General features: G+C 41.4%; 1 pseudogene; it reads right to left on the minus strand.

Moving 5' to 3' along the window:
* Nucleotides 1–3,525: 3,525 nt before the first annotated feature.
* LOC101127859 (copper-transporting ATPase 2-like) lies at nucleotides 3,526–7,640 on the minus strand (annotated as a pseudogene).
* Nucleotides 7,641–14,733: the final 7,093 nt, after the last annotated feature.

The raw sequence follows: 14,733 nt of genomic DNA on the forward strand, positions 1-14,733 counted from the left end.
TAGCAGCAGTGCCTTACTCCATGATAAACCCACAGCCCTAATTACTCCCCACGCTTTTCCTCATCTGCAGTGTGCATAAGCGTTGATTCAGGGAGGAAGGAATAAAGTTGTTGCTGCCTCTCACCTTCTCTTCATCTCTAAACCGTGTGCCTCTGATTGTTGGTTTCTCCTGTTTCTAGCCTCCCCTGGACTCTGGTTTCCTGTCCTAGAGGGTGTCATCCCCACATGGGCCTCAAGAGGAGCTGTGCCCTCTTTAACACCTCAGTCTACTTGAGGCCAGACAACACTTTTTGTTAATTCCCTTCCGGCACAACTAAGACCAGTCAGAACCCTTTAAATGAGACCGAAGATTTGGGTTAAACAAATTGAAGAAACAACCTGAAACCAAATTATCCACTTGATATGGTTTGGCTGTGTCCTCACCCAAATCTCATCTTGAATTGTAGCTCCCATAATCCTCACGTGTCATGGGAGGGACCCAGTGGGAGGTAATTGAACTATGGGGGTAGGTTTTTCTCATGATGTTCTCATGATAGTGAAAAAGTTTCATGAGATCTAATGGCTTTATAAAGGGCAGTTCCCCTTGCATACACTCTCTCTTGACTGCTGCCATGTAAGATGTGACTTTGCTCCTCCTTTGCCTTCTGCCATGATTGTGAGGCCTCCCCAGCCATGTGGAACTGTGAGTCCATTAACCCTCTTTCCTTTATAAATTACCCAGTCTTGGGTATGTCCTTATTAGCCATGTGAGAATGGACGAATATACCATCCAACAAAGTAGGGCTTTCTCCTACAGCATTCAGTATGAGGATGCTTCCCTGCCCAGTTCCCTGTGGCAGAGAACATCTTTCCTCCTCTGTTGGAGCTTCTTCAAGTTCTTTTTAAACTCTGGAAGTCCAGATTCAAGAAAGTGAGACCCAGAGAGATTTGCCTCCTGCTTACCTTTTGAGTAGGAATGTCTTCACAGAAAATCCAGCTTTCCTGACATCCTAATGTCCACCCTGTTCCTGAGAGACATGAGTAAGGCCTTGATCCATGGCCTGAATTGGCGTGGCCTTCAGAATACAACATAATGAACCCAACCTCTTTAAGAGACACACGTCTAGTACCATGGTGAAGTCATTATAGGGTTACTGTCACAGACCACCATACTACCATTGACCCCATAACTGCTGAACTCATTGACCTCCTCTTGGTTTTCCTTCCCGTCCATCTCGCTGAAGCTTTGGACACCACTGCTCCGTTTTGGCACTCTTTCGTCGCTTGGCTCCTGTGACACTGTCACTTCTGGTTTTCCTCCAAATTCTCAGACCACTTTCTCTCCATCTTTGCTGCCTATACTTCCTCCTTTAAATGTCAGCATTGCCCAAACTTTTGTTCTTGGCTCTCTTCTCTTTAGCTTCCCAACTAATTTCCTCCACTGTGCAGGTGCTTGTCCCCAGAACTGCTAATGGTGTAGGAGCATTGGAAGCTTTACTGATTCTTTCCCTTCTCTAGACAGACAAAGTTCCTAGCTCCCCAGCATAGCCTCAAGCCACAGAAAACTTACTCCTCAGAGCTCTCATGTACCACCTTCAAAGAAGAATGGATCCTTTCCTGTTTAGCTTTCCCCAGGCTAATGCGACTTCCTCTTTTGAATCCACAGGGTACTTAAAACTTTTTTTTAGACGAGCTCTTATGTGACAGACACAGTTCCAGGTTCCCCACAATACACCTGTTGACTGGATAGTGTTCTCTCCAAACCAGGCTTCACAGGGGTCCCAGGACCTGCTCAGAGTCACAAGAGCAGCAAGTGGTGGACCTGGGACTCTGGATACATGATGGCCACACAGTGCTGGTTGTGCCTTCTTGAGTCACCTGCCTTACTTTGCCATCCACTATTTTTAATAGTAAAAACCTCAATTACTTTTGCAGCAACTGAATATTGTGTGTGTGTGCATTTAATTCCTCTGCACATAAACTTTTGAGTAATTTTCTTATTTTTCCTTTCAGCTCTTGGCACCAAGCTTTTAGTTTGAATTTTGGAGACAGTCTCAATTTTAAATATTTCATCCTACTATGCAAATAAGTACTGTTGACCCACTTTGGGGCTTGTAAAGTGTGGTCATTGTTACAAATGCTTTGGACATTGCAGGCAATTAATAAATATCTGTAAAGTTGAATGAACAATATGGGAAAACAAGCCAGGTTTATTTCAGATTTCAGAGACTGAGAGCATCATTCCAATGCAACTATAATGCTTTATTAAAACAAGCATAAATTTCAAGTAGTCACCAACTGCTAGCACTTGTGTGTGTTTTGAAAGAATGATGCAATACAGAATAAGAAAGAGCAGATTTTACATCATTTCACCTCCAATATCAGAACAGAAGGAAAATGTCTGACCATGGTCTTTTTCTGTAACTGGTTTGTGACTATTTTTATTGAACATAAAATCATTATTCCTACTGAACTTCCCCTCTGTTTAATTCTCACTCTTAATTTCAGGCTTATTACATCTACTACTTTGTAAGAAATGCTAGCATTTTCTATTAACTACTCTACTATGCCCCTTTAAAGTGGCTTCTTATGGGAAACATGCCGTTTTAATAGACATTTGTAGAAATTGGAAATTGGAAATTAGAGGTACGAACTTATTTCTTCACTTAATTATTAGCACTGACTCCTTTTTTTTTTTTTTCTGAGACAGAGTCTCTGTCTGTCACCCAGGCTGGAGTGCAGTGGCATGATCTCAGCTCACTGCAACCTCTACCTCCTGGATTCAAGCGCTTCTTGTGCCTTAACCTCCTGAGTAGCTGAGACTACAGGCGCACCACCATGACCAGCTAATTTTTTTGTATTTTTTTTCAGCAGGGACGGGGTTTCACCATGTTGCCCCAGCTAGTCTCAAACTCCTGACCTCAAGTGATCCACCTGCCTTGGCCTCCCAAAGTGCTGAGATTACAAGTATGAGCCACCATGCCTGCCTCCGATTACCTTTTATACTCATTTTTTCCCCTGCTAGCCTATAAAGAATACCCGTGTTCTCGCCCATAGTAGCATTTCCCAAACCAATTACATGAATGACGAAGGATTAATCTCATTGGTGGGATGTGAATTCTTACTAATCAGAAACAGACCAAGGTGTGCTGTCTTATCATGACCTTTTCTCCTAGTCTTTGGGCCTATTTCATTTCAGAGTTCAGAGTTCAACTTCTGCTCTTAAATCTCAACACAGAGTTACTTTCTTCAAGTTCCAGGCTACAAGACACTGTTTGGAGGATACCTGTCATTTATTTGTAGGTTGAAATTCTTCTTACCCTTTCGTTCCACCTGCCTCCTACCATTCTAGATTTTCCCCCTTTGAAGTGAGATTAGTGTTTGTTCTAATAGAGGGACTGGGGGAAAGTTCTCAGAAGATCTAACAACAGCAGCAATAGATAAATTAAATTGTACTACGTGCTGTCATTCAGAAAAGCTGTTTACAGACAGAGCTATTTTGAAGCCATTAAAAAATGCTATTCATCTCAAACTTGCCATCTGTCTTCAGCTTCTGGAATCGTCTACGGCGTTAGCGAAGAGATTAGTCTCTGTGGCCAGCTTCCTTCTAGCTCTCCCGTGACACTCAGGGAGGCTCTTATGGGAAGAAGGCAATTTATTTCAGCTGCACAACCACATGGCTAACTATACACAGCAATTATACAAAGCAAATGTATCAACTTCTGCCATGGGAGGCAGGAGTTCCCTTTCTGGTCATTAATAATGAACAGTCTTCAGTAAGTAGGGAAACATTTACCAAATAAAATGGCCTATTATAGATGATCCCCTGGGCAGCTGAGAAATCGTGTGGCTGCTGAGGAAAGAGCGAAGCCAAAGAGGCTGATGTTGTCGCTCGACCTTGCTTGGTTGTCCTGGAAGCATCTCCGAACCAGCAGAAGATGTGACCCACTGGCTCTTTGTGCATAAGTGTCTAGTCCGAAAAGAAGTGGCCTAGTCTTTTCTATATTGAAATTCCATTGCTTCCTTTCCTGGCAGCTGCATAATTGGGAATGCCGTGAAATAAAAATGAGGAGGAAGAAAATTAGAGCCGGGAAGTGTCAAGTTGATCGACTGCCAAGTTGGGGGATGGAAGTGTCCGGCAAATTCAGATTCTCCCAGGACCCCCTCCCACCATGTCACCCCACCATTTAAAACACTTGTTCCTCACACTTCAGGAACTCTCTGGAGGCTCCTAGCTGATCTAATGCTTAGACTATAACTTGGTCTACAGTGATGTATTCAGAGGACTCTTTTGCAGTCGTTTTCATGAGCAAAATTCCTGAAAAGGTGCTGACATTTTAATGCCTCCTATTGACACTTTACATTAAGAGACAACAAGCTTTGCACTGCATGCAAAATCCTTGCAAATCCGAATGCTCTGTGGTCTTAGCCACCTCGCTCAAACATGGGGTGTAATTATTAATAGAACAGATGAGGGACATGTTCATTTGAATGCAATCTTCGTATTGAAGACAGCTGAGCATTACTTAATTGATGTTCAACACCCTTCAGAGGTAGGAGTGTATTACCTGGCTTCTCAGATGGATGACTTCAGGCAGTGGAATGATAAAATCCAAAGCCTCAGGGCAGAGATTGTGCCTTTGATTAATTCTGCAAAGGGCATAATGGTGCAACAGTGATGGGAAAATAAAGCCATTAATAATAGTGTGATGAAACCTGTGGCTGCTCAGCTGCTTAAGAATGTAACCTAGCTCTGGTGTTTTGCCAAATTCTGTTAAAAATTTGGTCCACACAATCATACGTTTGTGAATTGAGAGCATGTATGCACTCCTTTCAATAAACCACAAAAGATGAGGTGATGAGAACCAACTTGACCACTATTTTGAGCTTCAAAATGCCTTAAAAACTCTGGAAATATTATTAAGTTTTAAAAAATTTAGTCATGAAACACATATTCATTGAAGGGCAATGATGTGCAAAGGACTGAACTGGGTGCTTAGTCCGTGCCCTTCTGGCTTACTATCCAACAGGAAATAAAAAGATATAGTTCATCACCATACAGGCTGATCACTGCAGATAAGGGTAGAGACAGTATGTTATGGGAGAGGATTCACATGGGAGGCACCTCATCCAGTCTTGGAGAGTAAGACAGGCTTCCCAGAGAAATCATCAAATGATATTTTAACTGGTAGCTTCAGGACTAGTAGAAGTCAACCGGGGGAAGGAATGGGACTTGATAAGGATACAGTGGACACAGGCTGCTATTTTAAAACTGCAGAGGAGAGAATGGATGCAGAATGTTAGTAAGATCAGGCAGCTCAGTTGGTTTAAGTCAACTGTATCTTAGTGAAAGTCACCCTGTTATCCCTCCACACCTTTAGAAGTGAGATCTCCATGCAGAGATACTTCCCCTGAAAAAAGAAAGAGAGAGACATAGAAGGAAAGAAAGAAAGAGGGAGGGAAGAAAGGAAAAGAAAATTAACGATTGGCGAGGATTGGCAACCCGGTTCACAGGTAATGTGTTACCTCAAATTTGGTAAGAGAGTTTGAGGAAAAAGTTTCTGAAGGAAGATTGACTCAACATGGATTTTTATACTTATTCACTCTTTATTATTTCAACTTTCTTTTTAGTTTATTAGGTTCATGGAAAAAATTAGTAGTCATTCAACAAAAGCAAACATTATTTTTCTTAGTTACAAACAAGCAATGTCAGACACAAGGAATTGAAGTAACGTTTTCAATCTCATTCAGGCCTATTCTGGGGAAAGATGGCAAAGTAGACACAAAGAGATGACAATACCTGTTTCATACTGAACCTAATGAAATGAAGTGAACAATAAATTAATAAATAAAGCCAATAAATGATTTAGGAACAGTGCTATAACTTTGGAAGTATCTAGAAATGGAAGACTGTGGAAATGGATGCCTGGCTCAACATAAAATTCCTCCAGAAAGAGTTCTGTGGATATGATACATAGACAGAAATCCAGAAAAATCTCCTTAATCTTGCAATCCCCACCTAACTTCCATTCTGGGAGTGAGATATGCTACCCAGTTGTGAAAATAATACATGTCTTTTCTGATTAGAAGTTTCTCCTTGATACCTTGGATAAATAGTATTCAACAGTGAAGGAAGAAACCACTAGGCTTACCATTCTATTTTTCTCTCACTGGAAGGAAGGCAAGAGGCCTAGTATAAAAAAAATCACCAGGAGTTAAATTTTTCCACTAGCAAATAGGGCTTTAACAGAACAGCAGCATGAAGTAGCTGAGGATAGTGGTGGTTCAAGGGAAGATGGAAAATGTATAGGAAGCCCCAGTGTACAATAAGGGCACCTCATGTCCCAAATAGTTACTTTTCTTTTATTTTATTACATTCAAGCAGAGACTGGAGTGGCATTAACTGCTAGGGGAGGCATGTGAGCCAGGATATTTTTTCAAAGTGAGGGCAGGTTGTCCCCAAAAGAAGCAATGGCTTGGTGGCCCAGCTTGCATGAAGGACTAATCCAAAATTTGAGGGCATCTCTCAGGGAACAAGATACATTTCATCTTTTAACAGAATTCCAGAGAAGAGAGCTCAATCAGAGATCAAATTCACCAACTGCAATTAAGCACAATCTTAGATTTACTCCTTCCCCTTGCCACAGCAAGAGAAAAGCAGAACATAAAACTAAAACTATTAGCAAGATACAGAATGCTAAAACTAAAACTATTAGAAATTATAGAAAACTAAAACTATTAGAACACCAACAGAGGTAAAGGTTGGGAAAGAAGTCAGGAGAAACCGATCTATATAATTCTGGGGCAAGTAAAAGTTCTGGATTGGCCTTTGCTTCATTGAAGAGATATTTATTTAGCTCCTCCCAAATGAGACAGATTATGCTTTTTAGATTAACTTCTTCCAGGAAAGGGCTCACCACTCCCTAGCATGAGCCTCAACTGTCCCATGTACAACTGAAAAACGCTAATCTCATCCCCAGAAGATCCAAGGCACTTAGAACAGTGCTGGCATATAGAGAGTGATTCTCTTACCTGTCCATCAAACTTACCTGCTCTGTGTCCATTTCTGAAACACTGGCACTCCTTCAACACGGATGATGCCTTGCCCTGCAGTAAGTCATCATCTCCCGCCCATGCACATATCTTCAACTCATCTGGAAAGCTTGCTCCTGCAGCGATGGGTATCCCCTCTAGGTTATAAATCAGCGCCAGGACCAGTTTGATGCGTATTCTCTAGACAGTCATCTTGGAAAGATGAATGCTAGCCACCACATCCAGCAAATCATTTTTGATGAGGATGACTTTGGCTGCCTCGATGACCACATCCGTGCCAGTGCCAGTGGCAATGCCCAAGTCTTCCTGGGCCAAGACCGGGGAATCATTGACCCCGCCCCCACCATGGCGACTTTCTTCCCTTCATTCAGAAGCTCCTGAACCTTGGCCACCTTGTGCGAAGGCAACACCTCTGCAAAGACTTTGTTGATGCCAACCTGGGTGGCAATGGCTCTGACTGTCTTCCGGTTGTCCCCCGTGATCAGAATCATGTCCACACGCATGCTTTGCAGCATGTGCACAGCCAGGGCAACCTCCTGCTTGACAGTGTCTGTGATAGCGATCATTCCACAGAGCACACCTCAACAACTTGCACAAGCACCAGCTCCCTTTGCCATCTTCCGCCCGCATATTTGTATAGTTCTTATATTTTCATTATTAAAAGACAACAAGCTGACTGCATTAGAATTTAAAGGCCTCTGGGTGACAAAACCGTTATAAGCAAAATAAGTAACAGATTTGGAAAATACATGCAACATATAAATTGACAAAGGAATAATATTCAGAATATATAAAGAACTAGGCTGGGTGTGGTGGCTCATGTCTATAATCCCAGCACCTTGGGAGGCCAAGGCAAGAGGATCACTTGAAGTCAGGAGTTCAAGGCCAGCCTGACCAACATGGTGAATCCCCGACTCTACTAAAATTACAAAAATGAGCCAGGTGTGGTGGTGGACGCTTGTAATCCCAGCTACCCAAGAGGCTGAGGCAGGAGAATCTCTTGAACCTGGGAGGTGGAGGTTGCAGTCAGCTGAGATTGCACCACTGCACTCCAGCCTGGGCAACAGAGCGAGACTTTGTCTCAAAAGAAAAAACAAAAGAACTACAAATCATTAATAAAAATATAGTTAATTGAGTAGAAACAGTAGACAAAAGTATATACGAAGAGACAGGCAATTCTAGAGGAGGGAAATAAAATGTCCAGTGAACAGATAAAATGATACTCAACTTCACTAATTAAAAAAAGCAAATTAGAACAATAGGGTATGCATTCTACTTCTGGAAAGATGAAGTAGAAGTATTTCCCCCATTTCTCCTGCTAAGTACAGCTAAAAACCTTGGACAGTAGATATAAAACAACATGAGAAGACTGAACAGTGGAGAGAAGAAGGTAGACCAGCTAGAGATCTCAAAACCCAAGAAACAATATGGCGGTGAGTTCCGTGGGTTTTATTTTTGTCCCAAAGACGAGATGCTAAAGAAGTGGGCAACCAGTAAATGCCATAGACACAGAGCAGGGAAAGCCTGTCTCTCTGGTCAAAAGCCCATAAGAGGGGCAGGCTAGCAAGACAGAAAACTCTTAGGCATGAACTGATCTTTCCCAGCAGACACCACAGAAAAAAACTGTGGCCCACTCCGCCTCTACCAACAAAGTGCAAGAGGGTAACTTAAACTTCCACTCCGGACAAGCTCTACTGAACACCCCTTGCTTCCCCACAACCCTTCCCCCGTGATATGGTTTGGCTGTGTCCCCATTCAAATATCATCTTGCACTGTAGTCCCCAATGGAGGGATCCAGTGGGAGGTGACTGGATCATGGGGGCAGTTATTCCCATGCTGTTCTTGTGAAAGTGAGTTCTCATGAGATCTGATGGTTTCATAAGGGGCTTTTGCCCTTTGCTCAGCACTTCTCCTTCCTGCTGCCATGTGAAGAGGGATGTGTTTGCTTTCTCTTCCACCATGATTGTAAGTTTCCTGAGGCCTCTCCATCAATGCTGAACTGTGAGTCAATTAATCCTCTTTCCTTTATAAATTACCCAGTCTCAGGTATGTCTTTATTAGCAGTGTCAGAACAGACTAATACACCTTGTCGAGGTGATGTCAGAGAAGGCCAAGGGAGGAGTCTGGTCTGGACTTTGTCCCCTCCTGGTGGTAATGAACCACTTTCATGTCCTTCATCAGGACCAGTTGGGGAGCCTGAACTCTCACCCGCTATGTAAGGACTCATATCTAGAATACACAGATTTATAAAGGACATTCAAATATCAACTGTAAAAGAAACACAAACAATCCAATTATAAAATGAGCAAAAGATATGAAAAGACACTTTACAAAGTAGACATACAGATTGCAAATAAGCTCATGAAAAGTTGTTCAGCATCAGTGGCATTTAGGGAAATGTGAATTAAGACCAGCAAACAATACCACCACACACTAATTAGAACAGCTAAAATAAGACATAGTGGCAACACCAAATGGTGGCAAAAATGTGGAGAAATTGATCTCTCACACATCACTGGAGGGAATATAAAATGATACAACCACTCTGGAAAATGGTGTGCCCGTTTCTTAAAAAACTAAACATATGCTTATGATGTGACCTAGCCCTCATTACACCCCTGGCATTTCCCAGAGAAACAAAAACTTGTGTTCCCACAAAAACCTGCACATGGTGCTCATAGCAGCTTTATTTGTGATATCTTCAAACTGGAAACAACCAAAATGCCCTATGATAGGTGAAAGATTGGACAAACTGCAGTAATGCCTACCATGATTTATTGCTGATTTAACTCAGCAATAAAGAGGAAAAAAATATCGGTAAATGCAACACCTTAGCTGGATCTCAAGGGTATTATTCTGAGTGAAAAAAACCAGTCTCCAAAGGTCACACACTGTCTGATTGTGTTTATATAATCATATGAAAATGACACAATTATAGGGATGGAGAACAGATAAGTAGTTAGAGTTGGTGGGGACGGGCAGGTCTGCCTATCAAGGGGTAGCAAGAGGGAGATCTTTGGGGGGATGAGATAGTTCCATATCTTAATTATGGTTATGTTTCCATGGATCTGCGCGTATAGTAAAATGACATAGAACTATACATACTGTATACCAATGTCGATTTTCTGGTGTGATATTGTACTATAATTATATTAGATGTAGCCATTGAAAGAAACTGAGTAAAAGAGGCAAGGGACCTCTCTGTACTATCTTTGAACTTCCTATTAATCAATAATTATTTCAAAATAAAAAACCTCAAGCAGTATGATTCTTTATCCATCAGATTGGAGAACACTTTAAAGCTTGATTCAATTAAGTGTGAGCAAAGTTCTAGAGAACAAGGATAGTCGTTTTGAAGGGCAATTGATAGTGTTTATTACAGCTTAACACATGCACAATCTTCCAAGAGATTCTAAGAGTTCTGTCTGAAAAAAACACCGATGTGCACTGGAGAGAGACATGCAAGACTATTCATTGTGGCATTGCTTGTAAGAGTGAAAAAATTAAAATCGCCTAAATGCCCATCAAAAGTGGAATAAACAAATTATGGTATATTCATATAATACAATATGACAATTAAAAGGAATTAATTAGATACACTTGTAGCAGCATGATGAGATTTCAAAAACATCGTGTTGCATGAAAAAAGCAAGATACAGAATGACACATAAGAGATAATACTTTTAGAGGAAACACATAAAGCAATACAGTCTTCTTTAGGCACATATATATGAATTATAAAAATGTCAAGATCAAAGGTGTAAATACTTCAAACAAAAGCCTAACCATGCTCACATCTGGTCAGGAGAAGAGGGGAACATGAGATGAATACATTTATTAGGTATTACCTGGATGCTAAAAATTATTATGACCCTGCAGTTATTTTTTAAAGTTTATTTTATTTTTTGTTTGTACAGTGGTTCATCTGAAGCTAGTCATTATTAATATGTTGATATTTTCCTTTTGCTTTTCTTCCTGTTCATATTTTAACGTGTGTGTGTGTGTGTGTGTGTGTGTGTGTATGAATGTCTGAATGCAACATTTTTAGAAACTTAAAGGTATAAAAGCTGAAAAGAGATTATAACATCTCCATTATTGAGCGCCTACTATTTGCCAGGCTAGTGTCCTACGTGTATTACAGACATTATCCTAAATCTCACTACAATCCTATAAATTGCTGTTCCCTCCATTTTACATGGGTAAACTGAAGATAAAACTAAGGATAGAAGAGGTGAAGCAACTTGCTCAAGGTCACGAATTTGGCCAGAGCAAAGAGCCTGGACCTGTGTCCAGGTGAGGGCCCTTCAGAGCGCATGCTACTGCTCCAGCTGAGTCTGGCAGCCTTCGCCCTGTGCCGATAGTTTGACAAACATTAAAGCTGGAAAACTTCCACAAAGCAAACTGCGGAAATTCCCATGATTCCTTGCCAATTAGACAGGATGACCAAGGAGGAAAACAGCCAGACTGCCTTTGCTCAGAAGGGAAAAGGGGAATGTGACAGCTAATGTTTTACTCGGGTGGCCAAAGCTGGATAAATATGTTTTCTATTTTATTTTATTTTTTCTTTTTACAAGAACAGTCCTATTGCAATAAGGCTGGGTAAACATCATTCTTCTAAAATACCCATGGGTGCACAGCTTACCTCAGGAGAGAGCTGAAGGAAATGGCGGATGCTTCCTGAGAGGACCCGATAGCCAAGAGAGAATCTGGAATAGCTTCCATTGACAGGCGCCATTCAGAGATGCTTGACAAATAGTCTTGTGTTACTGTCCAAGTTCTTGGCCTAATGATAGCGGTGGTAACAGCAACGATACAGTGGATACTCACATACTGCCCATATGTGCCAAGCAGCTTTCAAAACAGTTACATCAACTCATTTAATTCTCCATAATCTGACTTAGAGATAGCATTTAAAGTGACAAAATGAAGCAATAATTCATATGTAGTGCAGTACTGTTGTCAGAAACAAGAACTCAATCTCCAGATACTGGCGTAATTTTTTTTTTTTTTTTTTTTTTTTTGGGACAGAGTCTCACTCTGTTGCCCAGGCTGGAGTGCAGTGGTGTGATCTCAGGTTCACTGCAGCCTCCACCTCCTGGGTTCAGGCTATTCTCCTGCCTCAGCCACCGAGTAGCTGGGACTACAGGTGCCTGCCACCACACTCAGCTAATTTTTTGTATTTTTAGTAGAGATAGGGTTTCACCATGTTGGCCAGTCTGGTCTTGAACTCCTGGCCTCAAGTGATCCACCCGCCTTGGCCTCCCAAAGTGCTGAGATTACAGGCGTGGGCTACCATGCCTGGCCGCCCTTATTCTTTTATTAGCACAATGACTCTTCCCAGAGCCCTACACAGCCGACAGTGATCCACAGTTCTGTGGAGGTTGGGGGAGCTGGTGGGAGAAATGATGACACTGGGTTTCGAATATGTGACTGCAATGGCGTCATCTCTGCCTGACAGGTGCTTGTGCTGAGTCCCAGTCTGTGGAGGCTGACGAGCAGCCATGATATTAATATTTACTGCCCCACATGACATTTGCAGCCTGGATGGCAATTCTGAATGATCTTTAACTGGGACACAGAAAAACTGCTGATCTCGAGGCAGGGGTCAGTCCTGTGGGTATATGTGGTTCTTCTACACTGAGTGGGGGAAACTCACCAATCTAGTACTGCATGTCTTATCTGTCGTATTTATGATTCAACTCCACACAAGTGCTGACTATTAGCAATGTGCTCCTTGCCCTGAAGAAATAATTATGCAAAAAGAGAGAGAAGGAACAAACAAAAGTACTCTTTCCATCTCACCTGTCATCTTGCAGAAAATAAAAATGTATTTTCTATCCTTTGGGGTGATTTTCTGAGAAATAAAACTCTATTTCCAAATGGTAGTTGACCCATAATTAATCCCATTTATTTGGGGGGAATGTTACATGTTATGTGTTTTTCCCACTTAACAAATGAGAATCTTACTGGCGTGACCTCCCTTACACAATGGAAAGTCAGCTCCAGCAGTTCATTGACCCCAAAACCAGACCTATTCAGCTGAAGTTTCGTGCAAGGTTGAGCAATGATCTAGCTTGCATTCGTACTATACAGACAGCCAGTACAGGTCACTGGGGCCAGAACGCCATCAGGACCAGAATTCCACTGGAACCTCAAACCTTTGGCATCCCTCCAAATGCTCCAGAAGAGTGATTTGCACTCCAGAAGATCACTTACTTTGGGGTCTAGGCATATCAGAATATCTGGGAAAGGGGGAAAGTTTGAAAATGCAAGTCAATTTCATGATGCGATTTTACATATGAAAAAGGAAAGAAAATGCCTATTGATTTCACACATAAAGATAAGTAATCAAAATCAAAATCTCTTTGAGGATAGCAGGACATTTTTGTTTTTTCAAAAGGGGGAGTTGCTGATTTGAGAAATATTGCTATAAAGTTTAAACTTTCAAGTCTAGATTGAACACAGTGTGTAGGAAGCATAGAGATTAGGCTTGCACGCTTTGGAGCCAGACTGTCTGGGTTCAAGTCCTGGCTCTACTGTCTGTGACATTGGCAATTTGCCTTAAACTTTCTAAACCTCCATTTCCTCACTTGTAAAGTAAAGATGTCGTAATAAGACCTCATTATAAGGTATCGTGGGAATTAAATGATATAATTTATGTTAAGTAGAAAAGTGTTAGACACATAAGAAATGTGCAATGATGGTAGCTATTATTAAACACCATCCTTTGACTTCCCACTTTTTCCTTGTTCTATTAAATCTTTCTAGGAACTTCAGGTTCTTGGCACTTCAAGTTCTTGTAAAATGTTCAGTGGTATTCAAAGTGTGTTTTCTCTAGTTTTTCTTTCTTTTTTTTTTTTTTAAGAGGCAGGGTCTCACTATGTTGCTCAGGATGATCTTGAACTCTTGGGCTCAAGCAATCCTCTCATCTTGGCCTCCCAAGTAGCCAAAGCTGGCTCATGTCACCAAGCTGGCTTTAGTTCTAATGAAGATCTAAGATAGTAAAGTCCCTCAGACAAAATTCTGGTGATATAATAATATGTCTTATATTCTCTCAACTCCTCCCTATTTATAATGAACAAATGTTTGGACCAAAAAAAATGTTTAGTTCACCACCATGAAGTACATACTGTTAGTTGCCTATCCAACATGCATACAATCCCTATGCCCTTCTTAATGGAACTGCTGATCATCCTCCCATTGTTGTGTACTTCAGGGAAAACTGAACCTCAGCCTCAGCTATAGGGAATGAATCCTGGGTAGTTTAAGCCAACCATGGTAAACCCATTTCCCATGCTGATTATTAATTTAGAAATAGACATGTAACATGCTGAGAAGTCATCTGGATCTTCCACTTTCTTCACTTCTAAGAAGGATATGTTAGATGGGATGCCATTTCTTCCTTTCATCGTAGTTTTGTTTGTATGTGACACCTAGAACTTCTGTCGCCATCTGAAAACCATGAGCATAGACCATGTTGTCAGGGCAAAACTGAGGGTGGCATAGTGGGAGGATGTCACAAACCTGGGCCCTTGATGACATGCGAAGCTCCCGATTGCTCCAGCATAAAGCCCATGCCCACTGCTGGACTGATTCTTGTGTGAGATCATAAATTTCCAACTATTTAAGCCAGCTTGAGTTGGGGCTTTGTATTATTTATAGCCCAAAGTGTACTAATACCCAGCATATAAAATCCACATT

Source organism: Gorilla gorilla, chromosome 17 (assembly GCF_029281585.2).
Source record: "Gorilla gorilla gorilla isolate KB3781 chromosome 17, NHGRI_mGorGor1-v2.1_pri, whole genome shotgun sequence".
Taxonomy (NCBI): domain Eukaryota; kingdom Metazoa; phylum Chordata; class Mammalia; order Primates; family Hominidae; genus Gorilla; species Gorilla gorilla.